This window comes from Chrysochloris asiatica, unplaced genomic scaffold (genome assembly GCF_000296735.1).
Source record: "Chrysochloris asiatica unplaced genomic scaffold, ChrAsi1.0 scaffold00027, whole genome shotgun sequence".
Lineage (NCBI taxonomy): Eukaryota > Metazoa > Chordata > Mammalia > Afrosoricida > Chrysochloridae > Chrysochloris > Chrysochloris asiatica.
Window position 1 is genome coordinate 15,402,351 of NW_006408545.1, and position 17,653 is coordinate 15,420,003.

A 17,653-nucleotide genomic window follows, 5' to 3' on the forward strand; every position below is an offset into this window, starting at 1 on the left:
CTATGGGCATTTGTGGGAGAACACCGGTCAGAGAAGGCACCGGCGTTCCTAGAACCTCAGAGAGAGGGCTGGTTCCGGGAGTGATGGGAAATGTAGTAGAGGGAAGATAAGTGTATAGGTGATGGGATGCTGTCAAAAGAGAGGTTGTCCACTGTGTTTACAAAGGATTCTTTGCAGTGTTGTGATAGTTGGATTGGAAGGGCAGAAGCTAAAGTCTGGGAGACATGATGCAGACCAGAATGAGTGTACCCTTGAGAGTAGAGCGAACATCATGCACTCCGGTGTGCCTGTGGGGCTGGACCAGCAGGTTTGGGCCATGGGAGGTGAAAAAGGTGGCTTAGAGGTTTCGGCCTGGGTGACAAGGAGAATGACGACAGCCCACATTTATTGAGCGCTTACTATGTGACAGATACTGTTTTAAATCTTTCTAGGTATTATTTAATCATTATAATAAAAGCTTAAGGTCGACTATAAATCACTAAAGAAAAGGAAGTCCAGAGAGGTGCACAAGAATTACAGACAACAAAGGAAATACTATTACATGCAGGATCCTGCATTATCAGTAATAACACAACACAGATCTACAAATGGATACATACACAGACAGGCAAGGTGAACAGGTATAAGCAGGCATAAGAGACTACACTCATACAGCCATGCATACGTTTAGCTGACTACGATTCAACATACATATTTGTATGAACTGTGAATATATCCAAGGATAAACTAGAGCATACAGGGGCAAAGTTGTGTACACTTCTGAGCCATAAGTATCAAACATCTTGAAGGAATGAGTTACTGGGCCTTGAGGCTTAGGACCAAAGTTGCAGGAGACATCAAGGTCAATCGGCATAAATAGTCCACTAAGACAGTGTTCAACATCCTACTTGGATGAATAGCAATTGAGGTTTTAAAAGCTTGTATGTGGTCATTATTGGCCGCTCCCTGTCCAGAGCAAAGAAGAGTAGAGGAAAACAACAACAACAACAACAAAAATAGACTTGAAAATGATCAGTCCAAAGGACAAATGGACCACACGAACCTCTGACCCTGAGACCGTGGCTCCACTTTCAGCCAAACAGTATACAGGACCTTAGGGTAAACAGTAGCACAGAGAGGGTGCACACTCCTTAGAACAGTCAACCATACAGCAGCATAAAGGCAGCATTTGCTCAGAGATGAAGCTCAGAAGGCAGAAATGGATAAGGAGGAAGGATGACTGGAAACTGAAACACAGGGAGGAAGACGGGAAGAGCGCGGTTATGCTGTGGGGATTGCAATCAGTGTCACAAAACAAAATGTGTGTGAAGTGTTGAATGAAAAACCAATTTGCTCTGTAAATTTTCACTCAAATCACAATAAAAAGTTTTCAAAAAAGCATGAGATCAGTTCTGCAATCCTTATTGTGTAGATAATCAAATGACGCCTAGAAAAGAAAGATGAGGGAAATTACCTGAAGTCCCCCCGGGGGACAGGGAATGAGTATGGAGAGACGTAGAATGGGGGATTGGTTTGAAAAAGGAATGCTAGGAGCACAGGTTATGGATATTTCTACATTGTTCTCTTGCCTTCAGTTATTCAAAAGAGCTAAAAATTCAGCTTCAGTTATTTGTAAGCGTAGTTCTGGTTTACTTCGTTGTCCAGACTTTTACTTTTATTGATAACTGAGCACCAAGGTCATTTGTAAAGGTGAATTCATCTTCCCATGAAGAACAAAAAAGTAATAACAGTAAGAGTTTGGTGTATTAAATGGTTTCTGAAACAGGGAAGAGACGGTCATTTCTAGACTAGAACCAAATATGATAGCAAATTATTTCCACTTCGTTGTACATTTATTTTTCTCTTGTGTTGTGGTATTTTCCAGGACCAGTCCTGCAGCTGTTTTAGAAGACATGTGGTGTATATAAAGTTTGTGATAGTTGGGGGAAATTAGGTAAGTGTCACTGCATTTATTACTACTGCCTGGTATTGTAAATGCTGCTCACACAGCAGTCTTTACCTTGTTCTGTGAATCTTTTAAATCTGCACTCAACTGCAGCAGAATAGAATTTTATAATTAAATGTGATATTGAATGAATGTGACTTTTTTTTCTGGTTAGTGCTAATTCTCAAGGAATCTAATATATGACAAGAAGCCTACATTTAAAGGAAAGTGTCTAGATGCAGGCTAAGAATGCTCTTAACAGTCAAATTTTTATGTTCTAAACCATCTGTTTACTAAGAGTAATAAACTGGGAGATGAAAAGGATGAAATAGTTTCCAAAACAGAAAGCCTTTATGGTCTATATGTTGAAATAATAAAAGAGAAGTGAGCAGTTAGCTGCTTGGGGAATAGAAAATTAAAAGGAGCTAAACCACCAGCCTGTGTGGGAGCCAGCCCACTGATGGGTGTAACTGAGACTTTCTAGCAGTGGTAGAGAAGACAGTTTTGGGGGTGGGGGTCAGGAGACCTGCATTAAAATCCAAGTTCTGCATTAATTAGTCATTCCTTAACCTCCATTTCCTCATCTGCAAAATGAGCCTTATAATTTGAATTTTTGGAGTTGTTGCGAGAATAAAATTGAGTAGATAGTGGTGGACATAGTAGGTGCTGGTTAAAGCATTTATTCTTATTGACAGACCAGCCTTGTTAGGAGACTGGCCCTTGAGCTCAAGCCTTCAAAAGGTGTCTGTATCTTCCAGCAGAAGGACTTCCCGGAGTGGGTTGGAGATGTCACATCTACTCTATAACTAGCTGTGGAAAGCCCCGAGGCTCAACCTGGTGATAATTCTTAGACAAGCTTGACTTATTTAACTTCCTTTTCCACCAAGTGAGGACTCACTGTTGAGTTTTGTTCTGGTTTGGAGTTTTTTGTACAGTGTTCAGCCTGTCTCTAGTTGATCATTTAGATTGGGTGCTGGTGGGGTAGATAGTTCCCTCAGTTTGGGCTTCAATTACAATAGACTTTCCCTTGTAAGCGTTTCTTTTTGTTGTTGTTGTTTGTGTGTGGCTTTTTGTTGTGGTTGTTGTTGTTCATTGCTTATTGTGCAGCCCTCACAGAGATCTAAATATTGGTCTCAAATGTTTGAATTTTGAGTTAAAAAATGTAGCTAAAGATCTTTACTTGGGAGGAACCCAATGTGTCAATAAAGATGGGCTGATACTTAAAGTTGTGTGTCTATAGATGATTGCACTACAGTTTCATGGAATCAAAAAATGAACATGACCTTAGAAGTTGGCCTAATATCCCTGTAGCCAAGAAAAAGAAAAAACAAATCTCTTCTACAGAATCTCTGATATGTTGTTGTTGTTGTTAAGTGCAATCTCTGATATAGGGGCATTAAAATTCTCAGCTATGAGGAGCTTGGCAAGTCAATGAGCTCCTTGTTAAATAAAACTTAAAAAATAAAATTAAGGAGCACAGGGAAATTTTGGTGAGTGAAAACTGTGATACTGTTATATCTTGATTTTGTTGGTATTAATGGAGCTGTATGCTTTTTTTGAAACTCAGAACTATACATTTGAAAGAGTGAATTTCTCTGCATGTTATTTAAATCTTAATTTTTAAAATGTGGAAAAAGTTAAAACATTCAACTGGACAGTTCCCTCAATTTGTTCAAAAGGAATAAAACAGGGAGAGAGGAGGAAGAGAAAAGAAAGGATGAAAAGAAAAACAAATCCTGTATTCCTTATATTGAGCTGCAGTGTTTACTCTGTGGAACAGGGACTTGGTCTTGTTCCTTTCTGTAGAAACCAGATGGTAAATATTTACTGAATGACCCACTGCTCTTAGTCACCTCCTCATTGACAGAGAGATCCTCTCACTTTCGCAGACACTAACCCACCAAATGTTTAAGACAACTTTCCTCCTTCAACTATTCTCTTTCCTCTGGGCTCAAGTCACCTTCTTTCATCCTTTGCCTCTTTGCCCTCTGATTATTTTCACATCCGTCCCCACCCAGAGACTCCTTTGGGGAGGAGGGAAGGAACTACACTGTGCCCATTGATGATGTTAATAGACACAGGACCCTAATCCTTTCCCTTTGCAATCAGTACTAAGTGCCTGGTAATAATGGATCCTGAAGGATTTCTTAAGAGCACTCTTGTAAGAATGGATCTCCTAAAATTAGGGAGGGTATCAATCCAAGAGATCATGTGGCAGCAAATTCTTCCTCTTAAATGTCTTCATTGAAATGAATCCAAGCCCTGACACCCTTACTTTGAGACAGCAATGCTGCTGTTTATAAATCCTCTGGGGCAGTTGTGTGTTAAAAATCCTAATTATTCCTTATGAGACCCAGGAAGTTTAAAATCCTTAAAACTTGTGGATACCTTAAAAAAAAACTTGAATTGGTCAGTTTGTTTTCTTGGCCAAACATGGTAGATCATAAATATATGGACAACAGTGGTTCTCAACCTCAGCCCATTTTGTCAACTAATGGTCGTAACTGGAGTGGGGAGTGTTACAGGCATCTAGTAAATAGAGTCCACGGATGGTGCTAAACATGCTACAGTGTACAGGGCAGCAGCCCTACCCCCACCAAGCAAAGAATAATCCAGTCCAAAATGTCAGTATTGCTGAGCATAAGAAACCTTTACCCTAAAGGAAATTAAAAAAAAAAAAAAAGTAATGTTTACATTACTCATTATTTTACAGGTTTAAAATTTCAAATATTTTAATATTTAATTATGTAAGAGGGATTCAAAAAGTTTGTGGGAAAATTCCATTCTCTTTTAGTTTACTTTTTCCATTAATTTTTTGAAGCCCCCTCACATGTAGGTATGTAACTAAAAAATATAAAGAAGTTTGTTTTGTTCAGAGTAACAAGATCAGAGGATCATAGGGCTTGAGGGGCTCCTAAGAAACCATCTCTTCCATTGTCTCTGACTCCAAGTAAAAAATGACCTCAATGAATTCAGACAGACAGATGGGTGTCTTGGAGGGCTGTCAACAAAAGATAAAAGCGAGACTCACACAACATGATCCCAGCATTCCCACAAAAGAGGTTGTCTCATATTTTAAATTTCAACCTCAGCTTCTTCAGATGTGTTTGTCTTTAGATGACCTCTGAGATGAAATGGTATTTCAATCTGGGCTAGTCTTTCCTTTTGAATCAAGGGTAGCGATTCTAGTGTGATGAAAATGTGCTTAGAGAGGAGAGATATCTCATTACAGATGACGGAGATGGAGTATTTTGGTACACAGGACTGTTTATTTGCTGGTGACACCACAATCTGAGACCTTTGTAGCCCAACATGGCTACATTTGCTGAAGTAGGGAGATTAAAGCAACATATATTAAATTGTGATATAGAACAACCCACTTGAAAAGACTTTATTTAATTATAGGGTACACTCTGAAAGAGTAACTGCTTTTTGTGAGCTGTATTTTGGGATATACTAACCCAGCTTCTAGGCCAGTAATATCTTCCCAGAAAGGGTGTGGTGTGTTTGTTTGTGGACATACATATTTCCTTACCAAAAACTTTGGTATAATATTCTTTTGATTTCACTGCCCTTCTTTTTTCTTTTTCTGATAATCTTTCCTTTGGCAAGAATGCTATGAAAATGCATTTTAGGAAGCCAGAGACTAGAAGGATAAAAGGTCTCATTTCAGATGGCCAAGCCCAGAAATTTAGGGATTTTATATTATCAGTCTGATGTTTTTAAGATGAATGGATTTTGGAGGGATGTACCAACACTGAATAGTAAGCAGAGTTGAGTGAAACTATAAATATACTGTGTTGGCCCAGTGACCATCCAAGGTAAAACAGTTTGTCTCTATCTGCCAGGAGCAGCAGAAAAAGACTCAGGAATCAGAAAAGGAAACAGACCACAGGTCTAAGTATTTCCACGAGCTACTCTACTCTTGCCAGAAGACCGGAATAACTGGATGGTGCCTGGCTACCATTATTGATGTTTTGATCAGTGACACAGCCGATGGACCTTGATTCTAAGGAGGAAAAATATATGTCAAATTCTTATGAAAACCAGACTTACAGCTTGACCTATTCAGAGTAGATGAACTCCTGACTTTGTTACCCTGAGATAATCGTTAAACCTTGAACTGAAACTATCCCCATAAGTTATCTTTAATCCAACTCAGAGCAACCTTGTACAGCATTTCCGAGGAGCTGCGGTGAGTTTGAGCTGCTGACTTTGTAGTCTAGTGCTTATCTTGCAGCGCCACACCAGGACTCCAGGACTCCAAACTGGTGGTGGTGCTGGTGTGCTGTGGAGTTAAGTTCCGACCTATAGCGACCCTGTACAGGGTTTCTGAGGCTGTAAATCTTTAAGGGAGCAGAAAGCCTCATCTTTCTCCCACGGAACCGCTGGTAGTTTCAAACTGCTGACCGTGAGGTTAACAGCCCAACTTGTAACCACTACGATACCAGAGCTCCTTAGGACTCCAAACTAAACAACAGTTAAACACAATTAGGAAAGAATGTTAGCCTGAGCCCTTCTGCAGAATTATCTATATGAGATCAAAGTCTAAACAGTGACTCTAAAGCGTAGGTGAAAAGTCAGTGAGCAGTGTGAGTCGAAGCCAGTGATAGTGAAGCAGTACAAGTAAAGATGGAGAGAATGTGACACAATGTGGAGATTGCAGCCAATGTCGTGGAACTGTACATGTAGAAATTGTTATGTGGGTACAGGTTTTGCTATGTGTTTTTTTCACAATATACACAACATTTCTAAAATGAAAATAATAAATACCGTGTTGGCAGTAAATATTTTCATGTATCTGTGGGAAGAAACTATGCATTTTGTAGCTACTCGTGTTGTGTCCCAGAGACCCTGTCTCCAACCCACGGATTCCTACACAGACCATTTTCAGGGTCTTTTCGTAATGGCTCATGACCTAGTGTTGTTGTTGTTGTTGTTGTTGTTGTTGTTGTTGTTCTGTCATGAGTCGATTCCGACTCATCCCGATCCTGTATAGAGTTTCTGAGGAGCGGCTGGTGAGTTTGAACCACCGATCTAGAGTAGGTATCCTCATTTTCTCTTTGTTCCGCTGTACTTGTGCCTTTTCCCCCACTCACCCTCCTCCATCTCATTCATACCTTGAGGCCTTGGCCTTCAAGGAGAGGTCAAACTTGCTGTTAAATCAGTGTTTTAGTGAAATTAATAGGATCAGCAAAGGCATGTTATTTTAGATGGTAAGGTCTCATTCAGTTTTCAGAACTGTAAGAAACATCTAAGTATCTGTTTATAATTGTTTGTACTTGTATGTGCAGAAATGATAAAATAAAAAGCATATACTTTGATAGAAATCAGTTAAAACAAAAATATTTCGTATTTATCATGAATTGAAAATTTCCCTTTAAGAGATGTAGCTTTCTATTTTTGAAGAATATTTAATGACCTGGAAAAAAAACATCATGATATGTTATTAAAGTAATAAAGGAAGTTACAGTTGATTTATTCAGTATGAGCTCAGTTTTGTTTTTAAAATTTGCATGTACATAGAAAAAGAATCCAGAAGAATGTGCAACAAAAATTAGTATTGTTTACCACTGGTTAGTGAGGTATTTTTAAATGATTTAGTAGATTTTACAATGATTATTTCACTTTTCCAATTCAGACATGATGTGTTATTTTTTAATATATATCATCATTTCTTTCCAAAATATTGGATAGATTTTAAAGCATTTGTCTTACTTAACTGTCTTTTTGTTCTGAAGCAGCATTCGGAGAACAATAATGTAGCACTTTACCTCATAATTCAGATGTCTTTCAGAAGTTTAGCTGCCTTATTCTAGTAGAGTCAGTGGCCATGTAGTCATTTCTGACTCATGGTGACCCTTGTGTGTCAGAGTAGAACTGTGTTCCATGAGGTTTTCAAAGTGGATAGCCCCGCCTTTCTTCCACGGTGCTTCTGGATAGACTTGAAACACCAACCTCTTGTTTAGCACCAAGCACATTACACGTTTGCACCACCCTGGAACTCCACCTTACTCCATTGGCTGCTGTGTATCCTAGCGCATGCTCCACAGACAAAACTGCATCATGGAGACCTGGGCTGGAATGGAGGTAGTTGGATTCAGTCCACAGCCTTGCCTCTTAACTGGCAGACTGCCTGTGCAAATGCATTATTATAATATCTTCTGTATAGCTGATTTACATTTACAAAGAGCTGCTGCCCACTTGATCCTTCCAAACCACACCTTAGGTGGAACAGATATTATCACCAGATAAAATCTGAGGCACAGAGAATTTCAGTGATTCAGGCAGTGGGAGAGCTACTCCCTGCCAACCTCCAGTTTGGAAATGTGTAAGGGTGTTTGTTGTGTTCATTTCAAAGACTAGGAGGCACTTTAAGAATGTGGTGCTATAGGGAGTGGGGTAGGGGTAGTAAATGCCCTATAGGTCACCTACCAGTCCTGCCCAGTGCACTTGTTCCTGGCTTACTGTCAGTCATGCCAACACTGAGATGCACTGACCTGGGTTGTACAGCTAATGTACAGTACAGCCCAAATTCACACAGATGCTGTTTGAATCCAAGTCTTTTACCAAAACCCAGGTGTCTTGTGGCCCCCAATAAACTGTGTTCCATAGGGTTTTCAGTGCCTTTCTTCCTAAGTACCTTTGGTCAGATTAGAACTTCCAGTTGGTAGCCAAGCACATTAACTTTTTGCACAACTCAGGCACTACAAGTTTTTTGTTTTTGTTTGTTGTTTTTTTTTAACTGCTTCCTCTATATGAAAGGTTCCACATAGCTAATTCCCACTTCACAATGATCTCTCACTGCAAAAAATGAAATTCAAAGTAGCTGTTCTACAGGTTATATGTCATTGCTACTCGATGCACCAGAACGCAGCGCAGCATACTTTATGTGAAAACACTCCAGTAAAACCTCAGAGGCCCTGCTGACCAGCACCCTGTCTCCCTCACTTCTCGGCTCATGCCCAGTACAGAGAAAGAGAGGTTGTCAACTTTTGAAAAGACCAGAGGAACCGCTATGATCCAGTCTTACTGAATTAAAATACCATCTGGAAAGGGAGTTAGGTGTCCATTTCTGGAGTTTTTGATGTGATATCTTAGGCATCATACTCACCTGGTGGACGAGTGTACAGTGTGCTGTTGAGCTTTGTTAAAAATTTGGTTTTACAAAATGTCAGCCAGTAAAGAACATTCATGGAATTTATTTAAGTGGTAAAATAAAACTGTGTTGAATAAAGGCACATAGTGAAGCGAACCTAAATATGAATATTGAAGGAATTATTTTTTTAAAAAAGGGAGGAGGGTAGGTAGTAATGTTGTTGTTGTTTTTCTCCTTTCTGTCTACTTTCTTCCCTAACTTTTTATTTTGAAGAATTTCAAACTTATTGGTTGGGAGAATGTCTAAAAAACCACCTGTATATTGTTGTTGTTAGGTGCCATCGAATTGGTACCGACTCATAGCAACCCCATCCACAACAGAAGGAAACACTGACAGGTCCTGTGCCAACCTCACAATCATTGCTACATTTGAGCCCATTGCTGCTGCCACTGTGCCAATTTACCTAGTTGGGTGTTTTTTTTCTTTTTCTCCCACCTTCCACTTTACCCAACATGATCTCCTTCTCCAGGGTCTGGTCCCTTCTGACAATACGTCCGAAGTATGAGAGACGAAATCTGACTATCCTGCTTCCAAGGAGCACTCTGGCTGCACTTCTAACACAGATTTGTTGGTTCTTTTGGCAGACCATGGTACTTTTAATATTCTTCTCCAACACCATAACTCAAATGCATCAGTTCTTCTACAGTCTTTCTTATTCACTGTCCAATTTGAGGACTAAGGTGCGCTTGACCCAAGCCGTGGTATTTTCAGTAACCTTATATGCATGTAAACATTGGACAATGAATACACACCTGTATACATACTCTTTACTAAATTCACTAATTGTTCTAAGTTTGCCACATTTTCTGTTTTCCTCCCAACTGTGTGTGTATGTACATGTGTCTATGATACAATATATATATTTTTTTAAACACTCAGGCATATGTAATAATTTACTCCACCAAAGGGCACATTCTGAAAGTCTGCCTCCTGGCTACCAGCTCTCAGTCCCTCTCTTCTTATGAATCCAGAGTCCTCAGCTGTTCCCTCTCTCCATGTCCCCATCTCTGCCTCCATCTCTGGTGTTGCTGCTTCTCTGGATAAGGTTCCACATTCCGCTTCTGCTCTTCTCCCTTGATGGTCCTAGGGTGCTCTGTATCTGTACTGTAAGGTTAACTACTCCCCCATTTTTGTTACAAAACTACAGTCTTTACAGTTCTGACAGTCGCAAGTAGTCATGATAACAGTTATTCACTATTGAATCATAAGAATCTTATCCTCATCTCTTTTCATCAGATCCATCTAGACAAGATGAAAACTATTCAGTGGAGACTCTACCTTCCCCTACACACTCTTAACTAAACTCCCTCTGGAAACCTTATAAGCCAGTCACTTCATACATATATCACCCCCTCATTTTAGGTAGCCAATGTCTAAATTGCCTGTCCCTATCTACCCTGTAAAAAGAGGGGATAGCATTGATGCTTGATGTGAAGACTCCTTTCCTCTCTGTTGGTATTTTGAGCTACTAACTCCATGAATATAGGTCAGGTTCATCAAATTGTAGCAATTTACCCTCGTTTCCTTTATCAAAAATTGTTTTCTTTATCTTCCTTCAGTCGAGTTCTGATTATCAAACCATCAAGGCTAGGTCAAATGGGTACTATCTGCAAGTTTGTGTATTCTTGTGTGTCTCCCCTCACTTCAGATTAGCTGGATGCTTCACTCTTAGCTCTAGCCCTCTGTGGCTGTGTCCTTGTCCGTGGGCTCAGGTCTCCCCAGGTTTCACCACACTTTGGACCAATCAGCCCTTCCTCTTCTCTCTCTCATTTCCAGGTTAACAAGAGTCTACCGAACGTGGTTTAACTCAGCCCATTTCTTCACTGCTGCCTTTCCCCGGTCCACTCATCAGTAGTGTAATATGGTCGCCAGCAAGCTTACATGCCTGCTCATGTGTTCCCTTTGAGTTGCAGTCTTAGAGGAAGGCATAATACAATATTTTTACTGAGCCGTTTGAAAATAAGTTCCAAGCATCTTGATATGTTACTTCTAAATACTTCACTGTGTATCTCTTAAGAAAAAGGACATTCTTCTACATATCCACAATAGATTATCACAAGTAATAAATTTAATAGTAATTCCATAATACTTTCTAGTATCCAGTCCTTTTATAAATTTCCCCGGTTGTCCCAAACTTCATTTCAATTCTGGATCTAATCAAGTGTATTTGATGCATTTGGTTGCTAGCTTTTGCTTTACCCTACAGAACATTATTACAAAAAGATGTGGAGGCAGTGTTTGACCTCCTCCAGCTTCACATGGTTGTCGGGGGAGGATCAAGCTCCATGCCAATGCAAGCCCCATTTCTGTGAGGCTGAGGTTAGACATGCTGCCATTCTCCAGCCTTCTTGATACGATTCTGACACCAAACATTCTTCCCAGGACACTCTACTCTGCCTAGTTTGATAATCCACTGCAGTGCCATGGAGAACTCACAAACAGTACTCACAATGGTGGGGATTATTAGGGAACTTTGTTGTTGTTAAGTGCCATCAAGTCAGTGCCAACTCATAGCAACCCTGTATAGGGTTTCCAAGGAATGGGTGATGGGTTTGAACCACCAATCTTATGGTTAGCAGTCAAGTGCTGATCCTACAGTGCTACACCAGGACTACACAAACACACACATATATATACACCTACACACACATATACACACACATACATATGTATGTGTATGTATATATGTTGTTAAGTACCATTGAATTGGTTCTGACTCATAGCGACCCTGTATAGGGTTTTTGAGTAGCAATTGGTGAGCTTGAACCTCCGACCTTGCAGTTCAAGCCAAACTTGCAGTCCAGCGCATTAACCTGCAGCACCACACCAGGACTGTGTGTGCATATATGTGTGTGTGTGTATATAATATATATATATATAGAGAGAGAGAGAGAGAGAGAGAGAGAGAGAGTTGTTGTTAAGTGTCGTTGAGTTGGTTCTGACCCATAGCGACCCTGAACAGGGTTTCCGAGGCTGTAAATCTTTATGGGAGCAGAAAGCCTCATCTTTCTCCCATGGAGCAGCTGGTAGTTTCGAACTGCTGACCTTGCGGTTCACAGCCCGATTTGTAAGCACTACGCTACCAGTGCTCCATATATATTAGAAACCTTATACAGGGTCTCTATGAGTCAGAACCAACTTGATGGCACTTAACAACATATTGTTGTTAGAATCCTAGTGTGGTGACATAGGATAAGCACTAGACAACTAACCACAAGTTCAGTAGTTCAAAGCCACCTGTTATTCCTTGGAAACGGTATCTGGGGTCACTATGAGTTGGAAACAATTTGAAGGCACTTAACAACAACAACAACAAATGTTATTAAGTGTCATTGAGTCAGTTCCTACTCATAGCAACTCTGCATAGAGTGTCTGAGACTGTCAGTCTTCACTGGAGCAGAAAGCCTCATCTTTCTCCCAAGGAGCAGCTGCCAGACTGAAACTGTTTACCTTGTGGTTAGCAGTCCAGTTCTTGTCCTACTGTACCACCAATGTTGTATGTGTATGTGTGTGTGTATATATGTGTGTGTGTGTGTGTGTGTGTGTGTATGCTTAACAGACATTGTGCACATAGAGGGGACTTTAAAAAAGTTAATGAAAAATTTCTATTATCTTTACATTCTACTTTTCACAAACTTTTTGAAGCCCTCTCAATGATTTTTCAGAGTCCTAGTTGACTGTGGTATGAAATGTGCTACTCACTAGACTTTTGTTTTTCTTCACAGTGTTGTTTAACTTTCTCCTTTATTTCAGAAAATTAGAAGTTAGATCTAGAGGCTTGATAGAACTTCCTGTGTTGGTTGGTACTATATTATGTTGGGAGATGGATGATGTGAAATCATCCCATCAGTGGTAGTTTGACTTCTTTGGTAAGGTGGTCACTCAGACCTCATCATTGCCAAGGTGCTCTTCTCCTTTGTAATTAGTAAGCCATCTGTGGTGTGAGTTTCCAGAGATAATCTTTGCCCAGCTCAGTTATTATATTGGGATATTGTCTGATATCCTTTATTGTGACATTTTCTTTCTGAATTCCCTTTAGAATATGATCTAGGTCTTCAGTTGTTTATAACAATTTTTAGCCACAATTTTCAGCTGAATTTTGCTGTGATTACAAATCACGACTATAAATATTCTCTCTTACCTTTGGAATAGCAAGGAGTAACTTTAGCAGAGCATTTGCTATGAGCCAGATGATACACAGGCTCCTTATGTGTAGAAGAACTTCTTTCACCTTCTTGCCACAAAATATCTCAGACTAGTGAAGTGATGTGACATACCCAGGGTCACCCAGCTCCTATCATAGAGCTAAAACCAAGTGAGATCTTTGGACTTATACCCAAGGTTTATCAACTCTTCCATGTTCTCTCCTAACCCCTCCTCTAAACATGCTACCCAGTACAGATCTCACCTGCTGCAGATGCCTACATAAGTGGGTAAGTCCATTACAAGGTGAGTCTGCCAGCTGGGGACTGTGTGAGTGGAGAATGATAAGTTACCCCTATCTAAATGGGGCAGGTGCTGCTGAGTCTCAGCCAGCACTTCCAGCTATCCTATATGCTTTTTTAGTACTACTATTAACTAATTCTGATGTAACTCAGTAAAGTTTTCTCAGATTTTATTGTGGTTTGTGTGAAGGGCTACAGAGAAAATTTGTTTTCCATTCAACAGTGCGTACACATTTTGTTTCATGACATTGGCTGCAATCTCTTCAGTTTAGCAGCACTCTTACTGCTTCCTCCCTGGGCCCCGCCTCCTTTCCTGCCTCTTCCTGCCTTTTGAACTTTGATTTGAGGCAAATGCTGCTCTTTTGGCCTTGTGTGGTTTATTCCTCTTTGGTATTTTTATTCACTTTATAGGTGTGACTGTTGGGGGCTAAAAATTAATCCCCAGCAATGGGTTTAGTTTCTGCTTGAAGGACTCGAAGGTCATAGTCTCTGGGTTCCACCAGTATCTGTTGGGCCAGTAAGTTTAATCTCTTTTATTACTTTGAATTTACTTCTACATGGTTTTTAAATTTTTTTTCTCCCACTCTGCCCAAGATCTTCAATGGTGATCCCTTGCAGAATAACTACCTTAAATTTTTGATGCTGGCAACTAATTTATATATTCTGAAACTCATCAACAAGCCACTCACTTTTTGGCATCAGCACTGTTGCTGGCTAAAGCAGCCTTAAGTCAGCAAGGCTTTGTTTAGAAATAAAATTCTTTAAAAAAAAAAAAAAAAATACCCTCTGTGAAATAGGAATTAATATGCTTGGGCTGTGATACTGCTGTGGTTTGGGGGGTGTTTTGATGTTTGAAGGGGAATGGATTTCATAGAAATGTTACTATAGATGCTTGCATTTCTTAATTGGTAAATTAACAGCACAGTAGTAGTGACTGCATCTGTAAGAAAGAAAGCAAATACATTGCCCTTTGAAAAATCACCAGTAGGGTTTACTTTCACCCGCCCCCCCTTTTTCAAATTGTTCTCCAAATCCTTAAGAAAGGAATGAAATGTCTGTTTTGCCCATCTTGCATTCATTGTTCTTTGTGTATGTCTAACTGTGGTAACGAGTCATTGAAGAATCTGTAAGCTTGTTCTCATGAGAGGAACTGAAGCAGAATTGATACAAATAAATAGCAACACTTCTCAAGATGGTCCTGAGTTGTTCTAGTGCTGGCTGTGGACAAAAGCCTATTAGGTTAATTCTGATTGTTCTTAGAAAAATTGTTCTTTTGCATGTGGGTTGGGAAGAGGGATGCAAGTGCAGGTAAAGACCTTCTCTAGTGTTACTGTATCAGGTCAGAATTTAGTCCTGCCCTCCCATTTTACAGACTAACGACCTGAGGCACAGAAAGATTGAGAGATGCCCAGGTCAGATGTGATTAGTTTGGGTCTCTTGCTTCATCTGGTACATCACCTCATCGTCTACAATGTTCCTTCCCATCCAGCCCCTCCACCGCCCAGGTTTCCACACCACTCACATTTAGACAAGAATCAAACTTGTGCCGCCTAACAGAAATGCAATGCAGGTCACATGTGCGATTTTTTAATTTCTGGTAGCCACATTAAAAAGTAACAACAAAATAAAAATAAATGGGTAAAATTAATTTTAATAGTCGATATCTTACTTAACCCAATGTGTACCTAAAATATTATCATTTCAGCATGTAAAAAGCATTGAAATCTTTAACAGTTTTTTTGTACTTCAGAATCCAGTGTGCATTTATACTTCAAGCACATCTCAGGTTAGATTCAGTCACATGTCAGGTGTTCACTGTGGCTTTGTTGTTGTTGTTGAGTGCCGTTGAGTTGGTAGCACTACAGTGAATGGCACGGTAGTCGAGAGGACAAAGTTGGAGATCATGCCTAGCTAGGTTCTTGAATGAAAACTCTGGAGAGAAACTTAACCAACTGTCTTGTGCTTCCCCCTCTCCCCACCCCTGATGTCCGAGCCCACATATTTCTGTCCTCTGTGCCACTTTTTCCCCCAGCTAACGCTAATTGTAGGGAGATTCTTGGTTTGCCCGTAACCACTAGCTCAGCAGTTTTCTTCCAGCCCTGACAGCTGAGACCAACATGCACTGCCTTGGAGTGCATACTTCCAGGTTTCCCCACAGCAGAATTTCCATGACTGTTCTTCTCATAGGAGTAACTGAACGGCATTTTTCAAACCAGGCTAATTTTTTTTTTAATTCATTCTTTCTTAAAGGCCCATTCTAATCAACAAACTCTTCAAATTCTAACTTTTCAGGACTTCAATGGTTTAAATACATTTTGAAAGTTATTTTTACACCATGTACACTTTCCTTTTCATTAATAGCAATCAGTTTTTTGGTTTTTGTTTTAACTAGTCAAATAATCAAAAACCAGTGAAGTAGAGTGCCTTGGAGTGACTCTGACTCATGGCAGCCCCTTGTGTGTCTGAGTAGGCCTGGGATCCAGAATTTTTTTAAAAAATAATTTTTTGTTGTTGAAAACATGCACAGCAGAATATACACCAATTTAGGAGTTTCTGCTCATACCGTTCATTGGCATTGAGCACATTTTTCAAGTTAAGTTGTACAACCATTCTCATCCTTTTCTCAAAGTTATTCGTCCCCTATTTTCAACCGTAGATTACCAGACCTTTCTTCTGAGGTGTCCCTGAGGGGACTTGATTCCTCAACCTTGCAGTCAGCAGTTGAGCACATCGTTCACTTGCATCACCCAGGAACTTCACCTAGCTAATTGTGTCCCCAGTATGTTAATCCTACTTTGAGCATTTTTCACAGTGAAGCATCAGTATACGCTAGGTACCCTTTCCACTAGATATCAAATCCAGGACCACTGACCCAATTACTTGAGTATTAGACTGTGCAGGTTACAATTCCAGGAGAACAAAAGGGACCAAAGAATGCTGGCAGTCTCCTGGGTTTTGATATGATGAATTTTTACCTAGGTACAAACCTTGATTTGTAAGAACTGAAATTTAAATAGGAGAGAGATGGTCCCATACTTTGCATTAGAGATCATAGCCCTATATGTTCTGAGCTTCTCTGTCAAGGGAAGGAGAGAGCAGACAATACTCCTTTTGTTATTTGGTGGCCTCTCAGTAATCCCAGCATGGTACCACAAAGCCACCCCCTCACCAGGAAGCTCTGCAGTGCTGTAGTCTTAAGATTTGGACTTGATACTGACCTCACTTATTCACATGCCCCCTGAAATCTGCCATTTGAAAGAAACTCTGGGTCCAGAATTACATTGAGTCCTGGCGTGGCACTGTAAGATAAGCTCTGGACAAGGCCGGTAGGAAACCCTATACAAGGTCACTCTGAGTCAGAACCAACTTGATGGTACTTAACCACAGGGTTACATTTGGAATTAGAATAGTGTGAGGGGAATTCTAAAGGTTCATGGGAAAAAATGGAATAGAAAGATAATGGAATTTTTCCATGCACTTTTTGAAGCCCCCTCTTATGTTGTAAGGCCTTGTTGTCGTCTCACATCATGCCACTTCCTTACAGTAATGTTCCCCTCCAAGTCTGTACCCCCAAAAAAGTCACATTCCTTTTATTTGCTCTGGTTCAATGGCGTTTTTATCTCCTTGAGTTAGATATCTCATGTTCATTTCAAAATGTTCTTTAACAGCTATATTTCTGCTTAATGACCAGAAATTATAGTTGACTCCAGCCAAGTGGCTGAGTCCCTAGATTTGGCTTCCAAGTATGGTGCTGAGTGGAAATGTTTTGGGTTTATCTTTAACGCTAATAGTTAACCAAGAAGTGATGGATGGGGCTGGGGACAAGGATGGAAAAGGAAATAAATAGAGGCAGAGCATCATCCACTCTGGAGATTTTCGAGCTGGGTTTTACATTCAGATCACCTGAGGAGACTTTATTCAATACTGCCCACCAGGCTGTATGACTCACAGCCTCCAAGGACAGCCCAGGCAAGTGTATAAAACCCACCTATTCTTATTCATTTGTATCCTTTAGTCATAACTTAGGGAGAATTATTTTTTATGTGTGTGTGTGTGCATACAGAGGAGAGAAAAACTCTTAATATATGTTTATATGTGTGTATGTGTATATATGTATGTATATAT

The 17,653-nt window shown here is 40.1% G+C and overlaps 1 protein-coding gene across 1 annotated transcript in view; it reads left to right on the top strand.

Annotated features, from left to right (window-relative positions):
- The window catches only part of FYN (FYN oncogene related to SRC, FGR, YES), a 298,246-nt gene that overhangs the window by 128,640 nt on the left and 151,953 nt on the right, over positions 1-17,653 (top strand). Inside the window, exon 3 of the mRNA XM_006839921.1 lies at positions 1,865-1,933. The gene's annotated coding sequence lies outside the window, so the exon portion shown is untranslated. The remainder of the gene's footprint in view (positions 1-1,864; positions 1,934-17,653) is intronic.